General features: G+C 43.2%; 1 pseudogene; it reads left to right on the forward strand.

The window, feature by feature from the left end:
* The first annotated feature begins 16474 nt into the window (after positions 1–16474).
* Positions 16475–18246, forward strand: LOC110312264 (large ribosomal subunit protein uL18 pseudogene; annotated as a pseudogene).
* The last annotated feature ends 636 nt before the right edge of the window (positions 18247–18882 follow it).

The following is an 18882-nucleotide window of genomic DNA, read 5'->3' on the forward strand; positions in this document are numbered from 1 at the left end:
CTTCATTTTCAAGGGCATAGTTCATCATATTGGGAAAAGTCAGAGGGGCAGGGCCTGGAAGCAGCTGCTCACATCACAATCTAAATTAGAAAGTGGAGAATGAGACATATTGCTAACCACCTAGCTTTCCCCTTCCTATGCATTCTGTGATGCAGTCCAGATAATGGTGTTACCCAGAGTGAGCAAGTATTCCTAGCACAATTAATCCGATTAATACCATCCCCCACAGGCATGCCCGATGTCCCGGTGATTCTAGATTCTGTCAACCTGACAATCAGCACCACCAATCACAAGGACCATGGTACTGGGATATTTGTACATGTAGTCCAATCCATCACTCTTTCAAATCTGTTCCAAAGGCTGAAGAAGAGCACAAGCCATTTAGCCAGACCTACACAAAGATGAAAGGGCTTTTACCTGTCTTTTTAAAAAAATGGGGCAGGCATGCGAGACTGGCAGCTGACATTAACCCATGCTCACTGATGGGATGAGACTTGAGAGAGCTAACGGAGTTCAGCACACTGGTAGTTTATTATGAGATGAATATTTGGTTTTGAAGACTCTATCATTCTACTGCGTTCCAAAGGAATCTGCTAGCTTGTGTATTCTATGTCATACACACACAGCATCCAAAGAAGTAGGGAAAAACAAATTTGATGGTAGGAAAAAAAATTGATGCTAGTGCAGTAACAGAAAATGTTAACAATAGGCTGACTTCCCTTTTCCACCCTACTTCCTGTATCTGGAGTTGGATTTAGAGTAATTATTGATGTGTGTTCCTGGGCTAGACTCATTTACAGGTCAATTTGGTCGTTCATGAAGAATTTCAATGTTTCCAAAGTTCCAACCATGTGGGAGTCAATCGAGATGAAGGAGGGAACTAAGTCTTATTTGGGTCAGTGAGGGTGGTAGCTATATATAGCAGGCCCTTCTGGTGGCCGAATTCCTTTCTCTGGGTCCACCTGATTTTGGTGCTAGAGAAGACTGTGCACACCCATGGCATGTTTTCTCTAGAATCTACGCGCTCGTCCAATTTACAGAGAAGCTTCATATTGGTAGTTAACATTTCTTGGGAAACTATCAGTCATTAGGGGATGGGAGGTGTGGGATGCATGTCACCTCCCATCCTACAGAGGGTCAACCAAACAATTATCTTCAGCGATCCATCCAGGAGATCCAGGCCCAGATGTCCATAGCAAGAACCAGCTAAGCAATGTTCTTTTTATTGATTTTTATTTTTATCTCTCTTCCTACTCATTATGCCTACTCTGGGCTGGCTTCCAAAATAAACCTCCTGTACTCAAGTTTTCTCAGACCCTGGTTTCTAGGAGGGAAAACACCACAGAAGACAAGGTGATGAAATGCCTAGGAGTCTATAAACTCTGATAGACCTCCTAGTAATTTGTATGTATTTCACACAGGTTTGAGAATCTATAGTTTGAGATGTTGAATTTTATCTGCTGAGCCATTCTGCCAGCCCAAAGACATTTGTTGTCAAGCCTGATATCCCAAGTTCAATGTGTAGGACCCACATGGTGGAAGAAGAGGACCAACTTTTGCAGGTTGATCTTTACATATAAGCTGTACAACACACACACACACACACACACACACACACACACACACACACATACACAAAGAGAGACAGACAGACAGACAGACACAGATTCTCAATCTCTCTCCTGCATGTGTGCATACACACACACAAAAAGAAAATAAAAATGTATATTTAACAAAAACCAGGAAGATATTGAGTTCAGAGACCTATGTGAGTCCCTCAGGTCTGTGGGCATCCCTCAGGTCATTCTTAAAATGTGCCTGCTCATATCTTCAGTGTTCTGACCTTTGCCCACTTGATCTATCATGCACACAACACTTAGAACACCTGAGATTTCCCATTTCATCTGGACGTGGGCCCCTGCCCCAGTGGCTGATTGACATCTTCTGATATGGGCCACAGTATATGCATGCTATCACTTCAATTCCTATCTGAGTTTGCCTGTTTATATAAGGTTTTCTATAGCAAGTCCTAGACCCCCCCCCCCATGCAGAGCCCATTCCTGTGCAGAAGGGATATTAAAAAAGAGATGCTACAGAGGTATCCACTCATGGTGGGGAGAAGGGAGCTGAAAATCGATTCTTTCCTTCTCTTCTCAAACTTCCGGGATGGTTTCTATTATTTCCCAGGAAGAGCTGTCGGTAGCAGGCATTGAAGAAAGCATTACTGCGTTGTTCCCTGGCTATGACACAGGCACTCTCATCTCGAGTTTCATCTTCTGTTCCTTGATCATGTAAGCTGAAGCCCCAAGTTAAGCTTGGACTCACACACACAGGGTCTGGTCTCCAGTGAGGTACGCCCCCCCCCCCCCCGGTTGCTCTCTGAAATTCAGTACATGTACATGCATAGTGCAGAAGGCTGTGTTTAGATCTTCACAGCATTTCTCCACAAGTGGGGAGCAAGAGCCAACACAGAAATGTCCCTGTTGACCTTTAAAAAAAAAGTATGTGTGAGTACAGGCGCACACATCCCATAGAGTGAATACGGAGGTCAGAGACCTAAGTGTGGGAGTCAGTTTTCTCCTTTCGTCGTCCCATGGGATCTGGGACTTGAACTCAGGTCACTAGGCTTGCACTGCAAGCACCTTTACTTACTGATCCATCTACCCGCTCCGTGCTCATCCTCCACGCCCACTAATGATTGGGAAAGACATTGCTCTACTGTTTTTTTAGAGATCCAAGGAGAGAACAAGACCCTGTGTTATAATCACGTCTCAGATCCTTCGCATTGTAGAATGAAGTAGATATAGAAAAGAGAAATACAGACAGAGCTGGGCAATGTGTGGTGATAGCTCCTGAGACAATGGAAACATGATGATACACAAGTTTGGCTTTACAGCTTTTATCACATATTTACTGTATATGTGGGGAGGGGGAGATATATACCATGGCACAAATGGAAAGGTCAGAGGACAACTCGTGGGAGCTGGTTCTCTCCTTTCACCATGTGGGCCCCACGGATTAAACTTATATTGTTAAGGTTGGCAGCAAGTGGCCTTACCTGCTAAGCCATCATCTCACGGCCTCTCTCTGGCTCTTTAAATGAAATGTTCCTAGCCACCTTGAAGATAGACTGGCAGGCTCAGGTGAGTCAGATACCCACTACACGAGAGCCATACAGTCTCACTGACTTCATGACCGTCTAGAGTGGGGTTAATCAAGATGGAAAGACTCACCTTAAATATAGGTGGTGCTGTCCCATGGGCTCGGGTCCTGGACTGAATTAAAGAGGAGAAGCCAGCTGAAGACCAGCATTCAGAATCTCCTGCTTCCTGACGCCATGTGGCTATTCCACCTATTCCTGTTCTGTTGTCTTCCCTGCTGTGATTCCTTTACATCATGATCCCGAATAAACCCTTCCTCCCTTAAGTTGCTTCTTCTCAGGTACCTGGTTATAGCAACAAGAAAAGCAACCAACATAGGTGAGTTTTGTATATCCACTAAGAAATACATGAGCCAGGGCTATCTGGTGCCTCCTTCCTAGGCAGGTACCAACGGAACATGCTCTTTGAATTCTCAGATAGTCTAAGGGAATAGAAGGTTCATTGTGAGGTGAAACTGTCTTTACAAACATGCCCCCCCACCAAGTGTGTCACACACTAACCCTTAGCAATTTAAAATGTCTACTTGTTCTAGTTAACAGGGCATCTACGTCAGATTACTGCCCAGAATTCAGATTTTCTATGATTTATTAAATTAATGAGCATCTAGAGGGGATTTCCCAGTATATCTGGTCACATCAGAAAGATGTAGGTGATGATTTTGTCACTTATCAGCTCTAGCGCTGGTCAGAGCTACCAGTTCAGCTTTTTGAGCTGACATCCCTGCCAGGAGTGACTCCACCCATGTGATCTCGATGTTTGAGAACACTGCTGACCCAGCATACCTCTGTCCATCTTGAATGCAGCTGTTGCCATTGGCGAACCATGTTTCCTCTGCATCTATCAAGGGGGCAGCCTGAACATCTGGTCTGGTCCCATTGAAGTGGGCCAAAATGTCTGAGAAATCATGCAGAGGCACATGGAGGTCTAGGTCAGGCAGCAGGGTAGCTGTGCTTAGGGCAACTGGGTCCTGAAAAGTTATTCTGGGAGCATTGAAGAGGAGAGACTAGTAATGAATCCTTCTGGCCTTGGTGATGGTCAGGCTTTGGCCCAGTGACAGTTGTCAGCATGGTTGACTAGGAGATCCATGGCTGTGATGATGTACAGTTGCCTCTGACAACTGGGTCTAATTTCTTTGACAGGTAGGTCGCTGACTGGTGCCAGGGCTGAGAGTCTGAGTCAGTATCCCTTTTACTATCTTAGATTTCTCATCCATAAAGAGATGGAAAAGGCTTAGTCACTTTTGGCAACATCAAAGCTGGTGTAGAAATTTATTTCTGACTTTGGAACCACCTCTGATCTTCTCTTAATATAGATCTCCTGGTTCTAGAGAGGTCACCTGTCTGTGGTTGGTAGAGTAGGGCCTTCTTAGTGGAGGTTCAATAGTTCAAACTTCCCAGGGCCCCCAAGAGGTGCTGGGTCTCTTCTAGGCTTTTCTGTTTGGTTTCTGCTGCACCAAGGAGGCCATTTATAAACTGTCGAAGAGACTTTATCTTTAGGTTTTAGAAAGACAGAGTGTTAAGCTCTATTATCATCCAGGAAGCTGGTGGGTTTTTCCTCTTAATTTTAGGGTTGCTCTGAGTATCTTTTTCTTTCCCAAGTGGGGGCATTTTGATTTTTAGGACCTCCCCTTACCTCTTTTACTAGAAGCCATTGGTTTCAGACATCTCCTGCACAGGTAGGCCTGGTGCCAGAGCCAGAGTAAGCACATTGGTTTCAAGAAGCCATTTTTTTCCCAGACGTCTCCTACAGTCTTCTGGTTTGGCCATGGCTGCCAACAGTATTGTTGTCAGGTTGTGAGTCTGCTGCCTCCGCTCTTTCGCCTGTCTTTCCTGCACTTTCTCTTTTATTAAACATTTTTCCTGCCATTATGATTAAGTCTCTCAGACCCTTTTCTCTTAACCTCTCAACCCTCTGGAGCTTTTTCTTAATACCTGGTGCTGCCTGATTGATAAAAGCTAGAGCTAATGTTGCTTTCCCTTTGGAATATCCTTATGAGCCTTTCTAAGAAAGCTTTGGAATTTTACTTCTCTGACTAGTATCTCTCTCTTATTTTATTTTATTTTATTTTATTTTGGTGAAAAGAACCTGCAGAAGCTACTGGCAGTCATCCCAAGTGGGCTGGTGGTTGAAGAGGACTGTCTCCAAGAGATTAATCTCCAGTTACAAAGATCACTTGGGGCAACAGGCCAATAGTGATGAGGCTGGTTTCGTTGATTATTGCCCGGTCCTGTTGCACATAAGGGCAGGAGGACAGACTCAGGCTGGAAAGGCAGCCCCCTGAGACTTCCTGTCCCTGCAGCAGGTCTCCCCTTCCCCGTGGGACTGCCTGTGGGAAAGTTGCTGTTCTGCATAAAGGGTAAAATAAGGTGGGGCTGCCTGTTGTCTGGGGAGAAAAAGTTGTCCTAATGGAAAGATACTGTCCCCTAGTTTTAACATAGTGGAGTTGAAGGTGTCTGTCCCATGTTAAACATCCATCAGAAAGTCACCCCATAACATAGACAACAAAGATAAAACATAAGAAAGATTCCCAAGCACTCTGCATTGCCACATGCCACCTTAAAAACAACCAGAAGGCGGTGCCTAGCACATCTGTTTTAATGGCCTCTGGCAACTGATTCAGATTTAAGGCGTTTTGTTTCAGAACAGAATTACAGATGTGGCAACACTCGGAGTTTATGAACAGACAACAGTACAGACAGGAATTACTGTACATAAACACATGGGCAGATGCACAGACTCAGAGAGACATTGTCAATATTGAGACTCTCTCAGTTGGGACCTGGAGGAGGCCTTGGAGTTCCTGACCAATGCACCAAAATGCTGTGCCAGGAAACATTTGTGAACCACAAAAGATCACCAAGGAGCCAAATCTGATGTGATCAGATTAGGATCTCTTTATTCAAGCTTGAGCTCGGATTCCCAGCCAACTATGGCACAGCAGGAAGGTGGAGCCCTGAGCCCGGTTTTAGGCAAGCATTTATAGAGACAAGAAAGGGGTATCTAGCCTGGTACACACCTGATTAGGGATCCATTGTGGTCTTTAACATAATTGGCTGGTGCTGGGATCCAAACCATAAACATAACTTCTGATTTCCTCCTGATTGGTGGTTGTTAGGAAGCGAAGTTCCAAGGACAGGCTTGTAACCTGGAGGTACAGATTTGCTAGGGAGTAACCTGGAAACTGGGGCTAGGTACTGGCCTGTTAGTTTACTTGAGTTCAACCTTAGCTCATGTTCTCTAAGATGGAGTCTGAACCCAAAAGATTTGGTCTCTCAATGCTGTGAGGACCAAGCAGTTCATTGTTAGAGAAGGGACAAGAAGCCGCATGGTTGCTGGCTGGGGAAAGGAGCCAACCTAACCAACATGGTTGTTAAGAGAAATGGCCTTGACCATGACAGGGTTCTGTGTGAACATTAGAAAAGACACAGTATAATATTTAAAACAACAGAACAAGGCCTTAAGAGGAAGGAGGTGCTTGCCTTTAAAACTGAGAGACGATTTAAGAGATATAAGCTTAGAGAATAAGAGAGACAACAATCTTGACAGCAATAGAAACCCTGTGATCAAAAGCATTGAAGAGGAAAGGTGTTTATTTCAGTTCATAATGCTTCATGGTACAGTCCCACCGTGAAAGGAGTCAAGGGAAGACGTTACCAAAGCCGCTGTTTACTGGCTTGACAGTCTGCCTTCTTATTGCTCCCACTCCACCAATCTAGGTCCGTAAGCTGGGCTCTCCCATGCCAATCATTAATCAAGAAAATGCACCACAGGCTTGCCCACGGGCCAGTCTGCTGGGGGCATTTTATTAATTGAGGTTCCTTTTTCCCAAATGACTCTTGTTTGTGTCAAGTTGACATAAGATTAAGTAACACCATTGACCCACTGTTAACATGACATCATGACATGTGAACATCACTATTAAACCATAGCCTTTCATTTCTGGTCTTCAGAATGAATATTAATTAATATAACACATTAATATTAATTAGTACAACAGAAAACCTTCCAACTTTTTTTGCTTTGTTTTGTTTTTCCAAGACAGGGTTTCTTAGTTTTTGCTGTCCTGGAACTAGTTCTATAGCCTACCTAGCTCTGTAGACTTGGTAGATCAGCCTACCTCAGTCTTCTGAGTGCTGGGACCAAAGTGGTATGCTACTAATGCCCAGCTCCAAATGTCTCTTAACTGTGGACTCCTGTACAATAAAATAAGTTACTACTTTGTTACTCTGAGATAGCACAGTGACAATCCTATCAGAGCAAGACTGAAGTCCAACAGTGTGAAGCTCAATGGTAAGACTTATGGCGTCCATGATTTCTAGACTCCCAAGCACTGGCTATGGAAAGTCTGTCTCCACCATCTGCAGCACATATGTCTTGTATCCACTATCCACAGCACATGCATCTTGTGTTTTAGACCGAGGTCTGTCCCACTTCATAGCTGCAGATAATCTTAGTGGGACTGGCATCTACAAAATGCTGAGAGCTCCTCTGAAGCCGAGGGTTGCCTTTACAGTAGCATCTCTTGGACTTTCTTTAGGGACTCTAACATTGCCACACAGTGCCAAGTCTCAGTCTTGCTCCATTACCCCTTCAATATCAGGACTGAGCCTTTAGCAATGGTCTCTCCTGACCTTTCTTCATAGACTTTAGGAAAAGTGTCCTATTATGCTAATGATGTAAGCCCAAATTATGAAAACATATATGATCAAAGCCATTAGAGGTTGCTTGGACTAGAGATGAATGGTAGCAGGTTCCATTGCATATAAGATGCTTAGGAAATTGATGATCTGAAGGAGACAGCACTGGAAGATGTTGGTGGCATCCTTTACTTACCTGGGAACTAAAAATGGAGAACTCAGTAGTAATTTTGTGGTCAGAGTAGAAAAGGTAAGACTGTTCCAAAAGGGATGATTTGTTCTTTAAAACCTGGAAATTTTCAGACTGTGGAGGAACCAATGAGAAACTAAAACTTGGGCTGGTGAGATGGCTTTGCAAAAGAAGGTGTTTGCTCCCAAGACTGACATCTGAATTATTGGTTGGGTCACACATGGAAGGAGAACAGTCTGCCTTCAAGTATTCATCAGATGATCACATGTGTGCTCAAAAACACACATGAGCACTAGAACTTTTGTTTATGTGCAGTGGGGAGTATGTTCTGCAACACAGGAAAACCAAATTAAGAACATGAGGAGATAGGACATAGAAGACCCAAATTGTGGGATTCCAGGAGCAGAAAGTCAGATGGGTTGAGATTCATTGACAAATGCCAAGCTCGCAGGACATCTGCTCAAACATCTGCCACTGATCATTCATCTCCGGGCGACATAGTAATTCAGATTCTTAGAAGGAATAAAAAGGCCTGAGCATATAACTCAGTTGCCAGAGGGCTTGCCTAGGATGCGCAGAGCCCTGAATTTCATCCTTAACACTGCATAAACTGACACGTGCATGCCCGAAATCCCAGCACTCACGAATGGAAGGCAGGAGGTCAGGGCTAAGGTGCTTGTCACTCAAACATCGGGACCAAAGTTCAAACTCTAGCACACACATGTTCAAGAACACCCCACCACATGAGCATAATTCCAAATAACTTTTTTAAAACTTCAAAGTCACAAAACAAGGAAAGAGGGACTGGCGAGATGGAATAGTGAGCCGCATAGTGGGTTAAAGCACTGGTGTGAGGAAGACCACCACTTATGGCATTCATGGTTTCCATGCTCCCAAGCACTGGCTGTGGGACATCTGACTCCACCGTCTACAGCACAAATGTGTTGTCTCCACCATCCACAGCACATGCATCTTGTTTCTTAGACTGAGCAACCATCCTCAGTCTAAGCAAGTGAGAACCATCCCCACAAATTGTCCTCTGATCTCCAATGTTCACCATGGGATGCCTGTATCTCTCCCAAGAAACAAAACATTAAAAATGCAAGGCAAGGAAAACATGACAAGCTTTAGCACACTGACTTGACCAGAAATGACAAGAATTTATACATTTGATATGATAGAACTAGGCTAAAAATGAAATTAACCTCACAAACCTTTAGGCACTTAGGTTGTATGCTAGAGACTTAGGCCAAATATGCATAAGCCTTTTAAAAGTGGATCCTTGCAAAAATATCTTTAAAAAATTACTTTTGTTTTCCCTCCTTAATGGTTACTCTTCCAGTCTTTAAGACTCACCCTCCCATTGAATGGTATTTCTAACAAGTAAGGCCTCTGTGATAGAGACTAAAAAAAAAAAAATAATAATAATGGCTGTTGTGGCTAAGGCAGGGAGATGTCTGAGATAGTCTGTTCACCACAGAACATCTCTCTAACATAGATTAGATAACTATATGGTAATTTAAAAGATTCTTTTAAAATATACATCAGCTTAGCATTGTAGTCTACATCTTTAATCCAAGTACTTGAAAGACAGAGGTGTGTGGATCTCTGAATTCAAGGATAACCTAGTCTACATGGCAAGTTCAAAGTCATCCAGAACTACTTTGTGTTTGTCTAAAACAGCAATGTAAGCAGAATGAAGGATATCTAACTAATCTCCAAGTGTTCTTTGGGTAGACTGATGAGGAAGATTTGGCATCCCAAATGCCTGTGAATCTCCATAGTCATGAATTGGTCCCCTGAGCATTCCATTTCCCACTGGAATTTACTATGGTTCAGGGATCTGTGAGTCTGACTAGCAATTCAGGCAGGTTTCTATGTTGTGGGGAGATGATAGAAAGCCAACAGCCAATCCCTGTTAGCTACACAGGAGTCTTGGTTGATATGGAATTGATTCATGGCAGGCATGGGAGTCTATGCCAGGAACGGTTAGGAAATGGGCAAAGAGAATGAGGGCTATTTCTAGCCTCCTGTTTTGCTGGGTTGAATCTGGGCAGCAATCCAAGCAATCCAGCAGTCAAGTCTGGATGCCTTATGGAGATGACAAAGCCAACAGCCAAGTCCTATAGGCTACACAGAAGTCATAGTCTACGAAGTTTAAATATGGCGTTCAGAGGAGGAATGGTTGGGATGGAGGATACTCGTATGATAAGAAGCCAAGTCTGCAGGCAGTTCTTAATCAGTTAGGTCTTTAGCTAACCCCAAACCATCAAGATCGTATCAATATTTTAAAGCTATCTTTCAAGATGGTGACATCAGAGCCTATGCTTCCCCATAAGATATAGCAACAATCCCTTTGAGCCAAGGTGACCAGTTCAAAAGACATGTCAGATGTATCACCCTCTTTGGTGGGAATCCGTGTTGAAATGCATTTTTTTTCTAGGAAAATCAAAGCAAACCATTCTTTACAGACTCACGTTGAGAAGGTAAGCAAGGACCTTACCCTGTTGGCATGAAAGCTGGAATGGACCTTACGTTACAGATGCCACATTAGGCTTTTCCCACCCACAAGGAGGAGCTGACTATGCCAGCCTGCAAAGGCCTCTTATCCAAGTCCCTTGAGCTATTTTGATTATAGTCTGGTCACCATGATGAGGCTTCTGATTAGCATCTGTGAATGAGGTGACAACTGGCCAGAATGTCATATTTAAGCTTTCTAGTCACTTTAGAACAAGAATTTCAGAAAATCTCAGTGCAGCATAAGAAAGGAACACATATGTCACATTCCTCCAAGACCTTTTAATAAGTATTTAATAAGTTTAATAAGTATTTAAAGGGGAATTTAGAGGTAACAGAATAGCTGACTTTGTAATAAAAAAAAAAACCAACCTAAATTGTGGTATCAGTAATATGCTAAACTAGAATATGCTAAAATCCCTGCCTTATTTTCTTCACTAAACAGTAAAATTGGAAGTTGTACGTTACCACTTTTAATATAAACAATTAGCATTTATATTTTATGTTAATTGCATACATTTGGTTATAATTGGTCTGTCTTTATATCATAGTTTTCAACTTAGCCTTTTTTCCCTATGGCTGGTTAGATTGAATAATACACTACTTAATTCTGTCCTGTGGTTTGTCCAATAAGAGCATGGTTAAAAATTTAGTATCCTAGCATTTTCCAAGCTACACACATATACATCTTAAATACTTCTCTCCCATAAGCAGGCTGCTCAGAATCAAATGCTAGGGTTTACTGGAGCAAGTGAGAAAAGGCCTGCTAATGGTAGATAGTGCCAGAATGGCTTTCAGAAGCATCCTAGCATGTTAGAGCAATAGTGAGTGTGAGCAGGCCAAGTCCAATGTAGCCCACCAAGATGGAACATTCATTCTAGTAGTTTTATTTGCTGATGATATTTTTGTATGTGGCCCAACTTGTTACGGTTTCCCTTTTTGAGCTACAATTCAGATTCCATTAAAACACCCTGTTGAACTTTTACAACCCGTAGATACTGGATGGAAACCTGTACTATATGGCTTAATACCCTCTCCCTTCTTTTTTCAGAGGCAGGTTTCTTGTTTGGAAACCCAGGTGTTCTTACTAGTTTTATGTCAACTTGACAGAAGCCAAGGAGATGACCTTTAAAATAATGATAGCCAAATCCTGCCCACCCCAAAAAAGCTCAAACCCCACTGTATTAACTCAGTCTCCAAGGTGGTAATGTGGCTCAGTAGTCTCAATCTTGTTAGAAGCCCAGGAATTTCCACAGTGATAACTCTGATAAATCAGAAAGGCATCAATAGGGTAAATCAACTCAGTGGCCAAAGGGATGTCCCAGGGATCAAAAGGCAGGATGATCTTCCTTCTGCCTTTCCATCTTGGCTTCTAACAGAAGGTGCAACCCACAGTTGGGGTTGGGGTGGCCTTCCCATGTCAGTCAAGCCTATTACAACACTTGACATGAGTCTTCCTACTCAGGTGATTCTAGCTTGTGCCAAGTTGACATTGAAATAAACCATAATGAAACCCAAAGACCATTTGGCTTTATAAGGACCTTGGGTAGATACTGTACAGAAGAATCCATGTTCCTTTCAGATCAAGGATGGTCTGTAATTACCTGGAACAAAACCACCCAGCTATCATCGCTACCCAAGCCAAAAAAAAAAAAATTGTTTTAAACTTTTAGCAAAAGTAAAAAGGTTGGGCATAATGGCTCATGCCTTTACTTCCAGTTTAATTTCAGAGGCAGAGGCAGGCAGATCTCCCAGTTCAAGGTCAACATGGTCTACAGTGTGAGTTCCAAGACAGCTAGAGCTACGCAGAGAAGTCCTGTTTCAAAACATAAAGGCACTGAGGCCTCTGGAGTCTTTGTGTCTGAAGCATGGCCTGAACACCCCAGTGTTCATGCTGGGCCTGGTTCCCCTGCCTCTAGCACACACAGGTGAACATCAGTCTCTCAGATCTTAGGTTGTCTTTGACAAAGTTCAGAAAGCAAACTGCTCCTCCCCCAGAAGCATGATCAATGTTACTATTTAAAATCTCTCTGGTCTTTTTACACTCCAGTTTTAAATGTCCTATTCTACCGCATGCTATGGAGAACAGCTGGGCCCCTTTCCAAATCACTCAGTCGTAACCTTCAAATGTGGAGCAGTCCTTGTGCTCTTAGTGATTTGCGATGCTTCCAACATCAGGAATTGATTTAGATGACAGCCCTGGCTTGTAAGCGTATTTTTTCGTGTGAGGTTCAAGTCACTATAGTAATGGCATTGGGATGGGACTTGTCCTTTCAAAACTAGTTACTTTAACATACTTTTAGAATTTTGCATTAATCCATATAGTTCCAATGGGGTATTTCTTTTTATCTACACTACTAGGGTTTGTGGTTTTGTACATTGTTTTTTTCTCTCTTCTCCCGGGTTCCTCCAGGTTCCTTCTAAATGGCCCTAAACTCCTCCAGAAAGCCTCTTCTAGGAGAGCACAGTAACTCCCTCTTACCCGTTGTTTTCTCAGCCTGAAGCATGAATCTCTGCTGTGACTATAGATTCTTCCGGCTCCTCAGATCTTTGTGTATCATTGTCTGCATTGCGGTTTTTCTTTTAAACTGTATGGCCCTGGTTTCCTGAATGGACCAAACTTAAACTATGACCTGATGATTTCTCTCACAAGTAAGCCATTAAACTGCTTTCTCCATTGGTGTGAGTTGATGTTTAGGGCAAGCAAAAAGAGGTGTCTTAGTAATTGTGCAATCAGTCACAAATACGAGTCTATCTGGAAGCAGACCATAAGCAAATTTATTCCTACTAATTAGCCAGAGCAGGCACCATGAACTTCTCCACTGATGGGGAAACACTTTGCATGAAGGCATCCAAGAGGTCAAAGAGATTTTGCTAGAAGCACAACCACTTGATTTTCAATCAAGGATCAGTTCTTCGGCAACATTTAAGTGCTGAACCAGTTTGATTTCCAGGATGATGGGTAAGAGTTTAGTTGTCAAGCTCTAGATACAAGTGGCTGATTTGACAGAGGACCCAAAAGCAGGAAGGAAAAACTGCCATTTCTAGAGGCCACAGTAGAATGAATTGTTCCAGAACCAGGGCACAATGACACAGACCTGAATTTTGCAATGTCCTGAAAATTCCTCATACCAACAGGAACAGCCTGGGAAAGTCACCAAGTAGCAGTGCAGTGGTGGGAACTGAAGCCTGGTGGGTCTGGAACCTCCTAGGGTTCACTGATAAGCCAGACCTGTTCTCCTGTGGAGCAGAACAAAGGACTGGAACAGGTAGAGAAAGGAGGCTTTTGCAAAAGTGCCAGGTCTCACACTGCTCAGTCAGACAGACCCACCACAGAGCAGAACAAAGAACCTTGGGAGGTGAAGAGAAATGAAATAGAGGCAAAGGAACCACTTCCTTTAGTAGTTTAACACAGAGAAATGTCAAGGAGATCTCCAGACTTCATTCCTGAAACAAAGCCCCAGAAAAGCAATGGCTGCTTCTTGGATCCCTGCTCACTTCTGTCTCTTGACTCCAATGCCCACTGCCTTAAGTGTGCTTGCTAATTTTCCAGAGAATGGTTGTATGTGTGCCCAATATGGGAAGGTCTTGGATCAAGGCTCAAAGTGCATTGCCCATCAGCATGTGACTACCCAAGAGAAGTTTACGAATGGACTGAGCTTGGAAAACGATTCCTCCCAATGCATACTTTTTAACACAGGTAATACTACAGAAAACTGCACCAAGTTCAGATGGGTAACCATAGTGATTTCTTCATGGAATCACTAAACCTGAACAGACATAAAATTGGGCAAATCAGAGAAGGACTTTGTGAACATAACAATTGACAAATGTTTCCGTTTCTGTTCAAACATCAAAGCCCAAGAATCCAACCTGGGGAAGAGGGTACAGAAATACAGAGTACTGTAAATCCTTTGAGACTGGACACAAATTTATGCTAAAATCACACTATAGTGGAGAGAAACCACACCTATGCAGGAAATGCAAGAAAAAAATTGCTATAGGACCCAGTTGACACCAGAGAACTCATTTTGGCAAGAAACCCTAGAAATGCAGAGACTGTGACCTCTTAAGGCTTCACAGAAGAATCACTATAAGCACAGGGAACTTGAGAAAGAAAATCCCTGAGAAAGGTTGAAATGAGAGAACATCAAGAGTTTTTACTAAGTGGAAATTATGAAAATGTGACAATGTTGGAAATGTTTTCATTATTTACTTGTTCAACTTCAAAATTTCCCAGTGAAGATTAAACAGAGAAGCTGAAGAGTGTGTTTTCATGAAGCAATTTCCTGGAGATGGAAACATTCCATCCTGACAGGAAGTTGACTTAGATAGGAAATAAGCACCTCTAAGTAGCTTCAGGAAGTCCCTGAGACTGACCAGAATCACTAGGCCTTCACCTTAGTGAAGGGGATATCAAAAGAAAATACTGATGAAGGTCCTTCTCAGACAAGCCCAGCCACCAGAAAGATCTGCAAACAGCCTAGCTTCCTGAAGTAACTCAGACCAGCCATACCTCCTAGAAAAGGCTCAGAACAACTGAACCACTGGGAAAGGACACTCTTCAACCTGTGGAGCTTCCTGAAGGTTTGCAGTGTGCTCCAGATTTTCAGAAGTCAGGAGCTGCTGTACACTTGGGTAGACATTTTCTGATGAAGCTGTTTTGTGTCTCTTCTGTACCTGCAAGAAACATCTTATCCTTATCCCTGTAGGTAATTCCAAGAAAACCCACTGACTCACAAATTTGGGCTTTATCAGCATGCATACTTGAAGCTGTTTCATTTTCCATTTTACGGTATGTGTTTTTTATGTTTTTATGGTTTGTATGTGTTATATCTCTCAGGAAAAGTCTCTCATACAACATATGCCCAAGCCTTTAATTATTACTTCAAACTTCTTCATAAGAAAGTTCCATATTAAGATACTTGAGAAGCTGCCCGTGGCTGCCATTATCTGTGGAGCTGTGGTATTACTCTGAGGAGCCTGAGAGACCCACAGAGGCTTCAAGTAAGACATGGCAGCAAAGGATGAGCCTGCAAGAGTACACAGTATCTTCAGAACAATTAAGAGAAGGTAGGTCATATGGGAAGATGCTTTTAAACAGTGGTTTCATGAAGCTGAAAAAAGATTGTAGGATAGGGTGACAGAGTGATAGAGAGAAGCAGAACTGGTGACAGGTATGGGAGCTGCAGGGAGGTTCAGGTCACCACCTACCAGGAATGCCTTGCATGGAGCCATGATTGATGCTTGCCCTGCCGGAGAGAGGAGAGCATGGAGCTATGGCTGGTCCTGTCTGCTGACATGCTGCCCAATCACAGATTTACCCTGACTCTGAACAACAAGATATACAAGATGAAGAATGGTTTATTCTCTGAATTTAGTCTCCTGGAAAGATTTCTGTGTGTCCACCACCCATGCTTCAGCCAGAAACCATGTGGAAGTCCATGATCCGTGTTGTCACCAGCTGGTAAGGGCAATGAAGCTTCCTGTGCAGTGACATCAATGACTTCAAGCTGGTAAGTGAGAATGAGAGACATTGCAAGCTTCTGTGGCAACCTCCAACACCAAGGGGGGGGGGGGAACAGTCCAGACAGGAAGCTGTTGAAGAAAGTCCTGAAAGATCTTGATGAAGATGCTGAAGTGCAGCTCTTCACAGTTGATGGCTTCTGGTGGAGATGGAGGAGTCATGGAGAAGGACTCAGTTTTCTTTAAGGGTCTGGCCACTGGGAGTTTGATCATACTTCAGGGAGTATGTGAGCAACACAAATTGACTTGGTTTTGTTTGGTTTGGTTTTCCTCCTTTTGGTGTGTGAGGAGGGGTGCACAAAAGTGGACCAGGAATGAATGGGAAGCGAGTGAGATTAGGGTGCATTGTATGAAGCTCCCAAACAATATAAATATTATGTTAGGAAAACAGAAATTTCATATTAGAAAGAAAGCATTTACTTGTTTGCTGTTTTGTTGGAATCATGGCCGCTTGTACCTTAGAAATCACACACCAGAGAACAGCAAGAAATGTATTGAGGCTGTCAAAGCTTTACCTAGTAATTAAATTATGGTGGCATCTGAAAAATTGATCCTCCAGGAAAACCCTTCTAGTGCTTTATTAAAGACTCATGTAAGGTCTGTGTGGAGCCGGGTTTCTATTCTGCAGAATAGGGTTTGTGAAAGTTGTCAAGAATAAGACCTACTTTAAGAGAGACCAAGGTTTAGAAGGTGGTGAGAGGGTAAAACTGACCACTAAGAAACGATTGGCCATCCAGGACAGAAGTAAGTACTACATGCCCAAATACAGGATGCTGGTTTGTGTAACTAACAAGAGATAGAATCTGTCTGATTGCATATGCCTGTATAGAAGGGGACATGGTAGTCTGTGCAGCACATGCACATGAACTGCCAAAATACAGTGAGAAAGTTGCCCTGGCAAAATTATGCACAGCCTACCATATTGAGGACTTGTCAATAGGATTGACATGGACAAGATCTATGAAGGCCAAGTTGAGGAGACTGGAGATGAATACAATGTGGAAAGCATAGACTGTCAGGCTGGTGGCTTCACTTGCTATTTGGATGCAGGTCTTGCCCAAAGTACAAGTGGCAATAAAAATTGGGGGGTGGGAGGCTGAAGGGAGTTGTGGATGGAGGCTTGTCTACTGCTCATAGTACCAAATGATTCCCTGGTTATGACTCTGAAAGAAAGGAGTTCAATGCAGGAGTACATCACAAGCACAGCAAGGGTCAGAATGTGGCAGCTGGCATGTGCAGCTGGCATGGAGGAAGATGAAGATATATATATATGAAACCGTTATCTCAGTAACTTCAGACATGATGGAGAAGATGTATGGGAAAGCTCATGCTGCTATCTGAGAGAATGCAGTCTGTCATACTGTGTCCTGCCTTTCCACTGGGGGTGCCCGGGTGCTGATGGCATGCCACCAGGAGGAGTCAAGGTCAAGTTCATGGTGGTTGCTGGTCTCCTTTCTAGGTACTATTGGGAGAGAGAGAAAGTCAGGAATAGGGGTCCTTGGTCTACCTTTCCCCTGAGGGCATCTGTAGGGCAGTCGGAGTTTAGAACAAGCAGAATCAGGTCTAATTGAGAGCAAGTGCCAAGAGTCCTGGAGGGACTGGAGGAGAGAAAGTTTTCTTGGGAGTCTTAGGCACCACTCTTTAGTTGAAGGGTTTCCCTGTGGCAGGTTCTCCGTAATGAAGCAGCCCTCTGAGATGATGGTTGTTTGTTCATATTGCTTATTTAATGGTGATGTAAACACATTAATTTTATTCATGGGGAACCAGAGATTAAATACCTTTTGGAAGAAGGAATACCCAGGAAGGGAAGCTCACTGGGTAAAGGCTTAAGTCTATCTAGACACCTCATTAGCCTGGAGAAGAAGGAAGAACTCCAGGGGTTACTTACTATGACTGATTGCCCATGGTCCTCTTAGTTGGGTGTCATGGTTACAGGTCCAAGAGCAGGCACAGAGACAGAAATGGAGCAGCTCCACTCCTACCAGTCTCAGATCTCTGAGATTCCTGGGGTCTGAGCTCACTCAACCTTGCCAGTTCTGATGCCTGTCTGGTAGCATGGCCTCACGTACCACAAACCAATTTATAAAAAGAAGCCCAAGAGAGAAATGAAGAAGACATGATCCTGTCTCAAATGTCCCTTGTATAGAAGAAAGATCATGTGGCCCCAAATAAGGCAAGCTTCCTGAGAGCTCAGAAATGGGCTGCTGAAAGCTAAAACAATATTTTAAGAATTTTTTTCCATAAAGATAATAAACTTATTGGCAAGCTCCCACCAAGATGTATTTAATATTTAAACAATTTTTAAAAAAAGTATAAGTGGTTGATTCCTGGTTGTTATCCTCCAAAAACCTTCACTCAAAGCACAAGCAGGTAACTACCTGGTCTTGGAAAGCCACCCTCCAAAGGTATGACCAACCATCACTTCTGCTCCAGGTGACCAAGGAACCGGTGTATTGTCCTATACACTGGTCACCAGCATTGTGAGCCCTCACCCTTAACTCAAGGTCTCTGTATGTATTCTGCTAATCTCAGTCCTTGGTAGCTAACTCAGCCCTACCCTATACCTAGGTATTCAATAGTACACAGAAAAGTCGTCTGGTCATGAGTGCTTCCAGGAGGTTTCCCAGTGCTTATTACAGGGCAGGAGTGATGGCATTTAAGATGTGGATCCTTTCAACCTTCAAGGACATAAGGACACGGTTGGCTTCTACTAGCTCCGTGTCATACAGAGTCATGCTACTTGCCTTACAAGTAGAGCATTAATGGAGAAGTAGGTCATCAATATGGCCCACAATTTTCATAGAAAGAATGCAGCAACAGAAATACTGACTTGACTTTTATATACACAGCA

This window comes from Mus caroli, unplaced genomic scaffold (assembly GCF_978045245.1).
Source record: "Mus caroli unplaced genomic scaffold, Mus_caroli_1 scaffold_18, whole genome shotgun sequence".
Classification (NCBI taxonomy): Eukaryota; Metazoa; Chordata; class Mammalia; order Rodentia; family Muridae; genus Mus; species Mus caroli.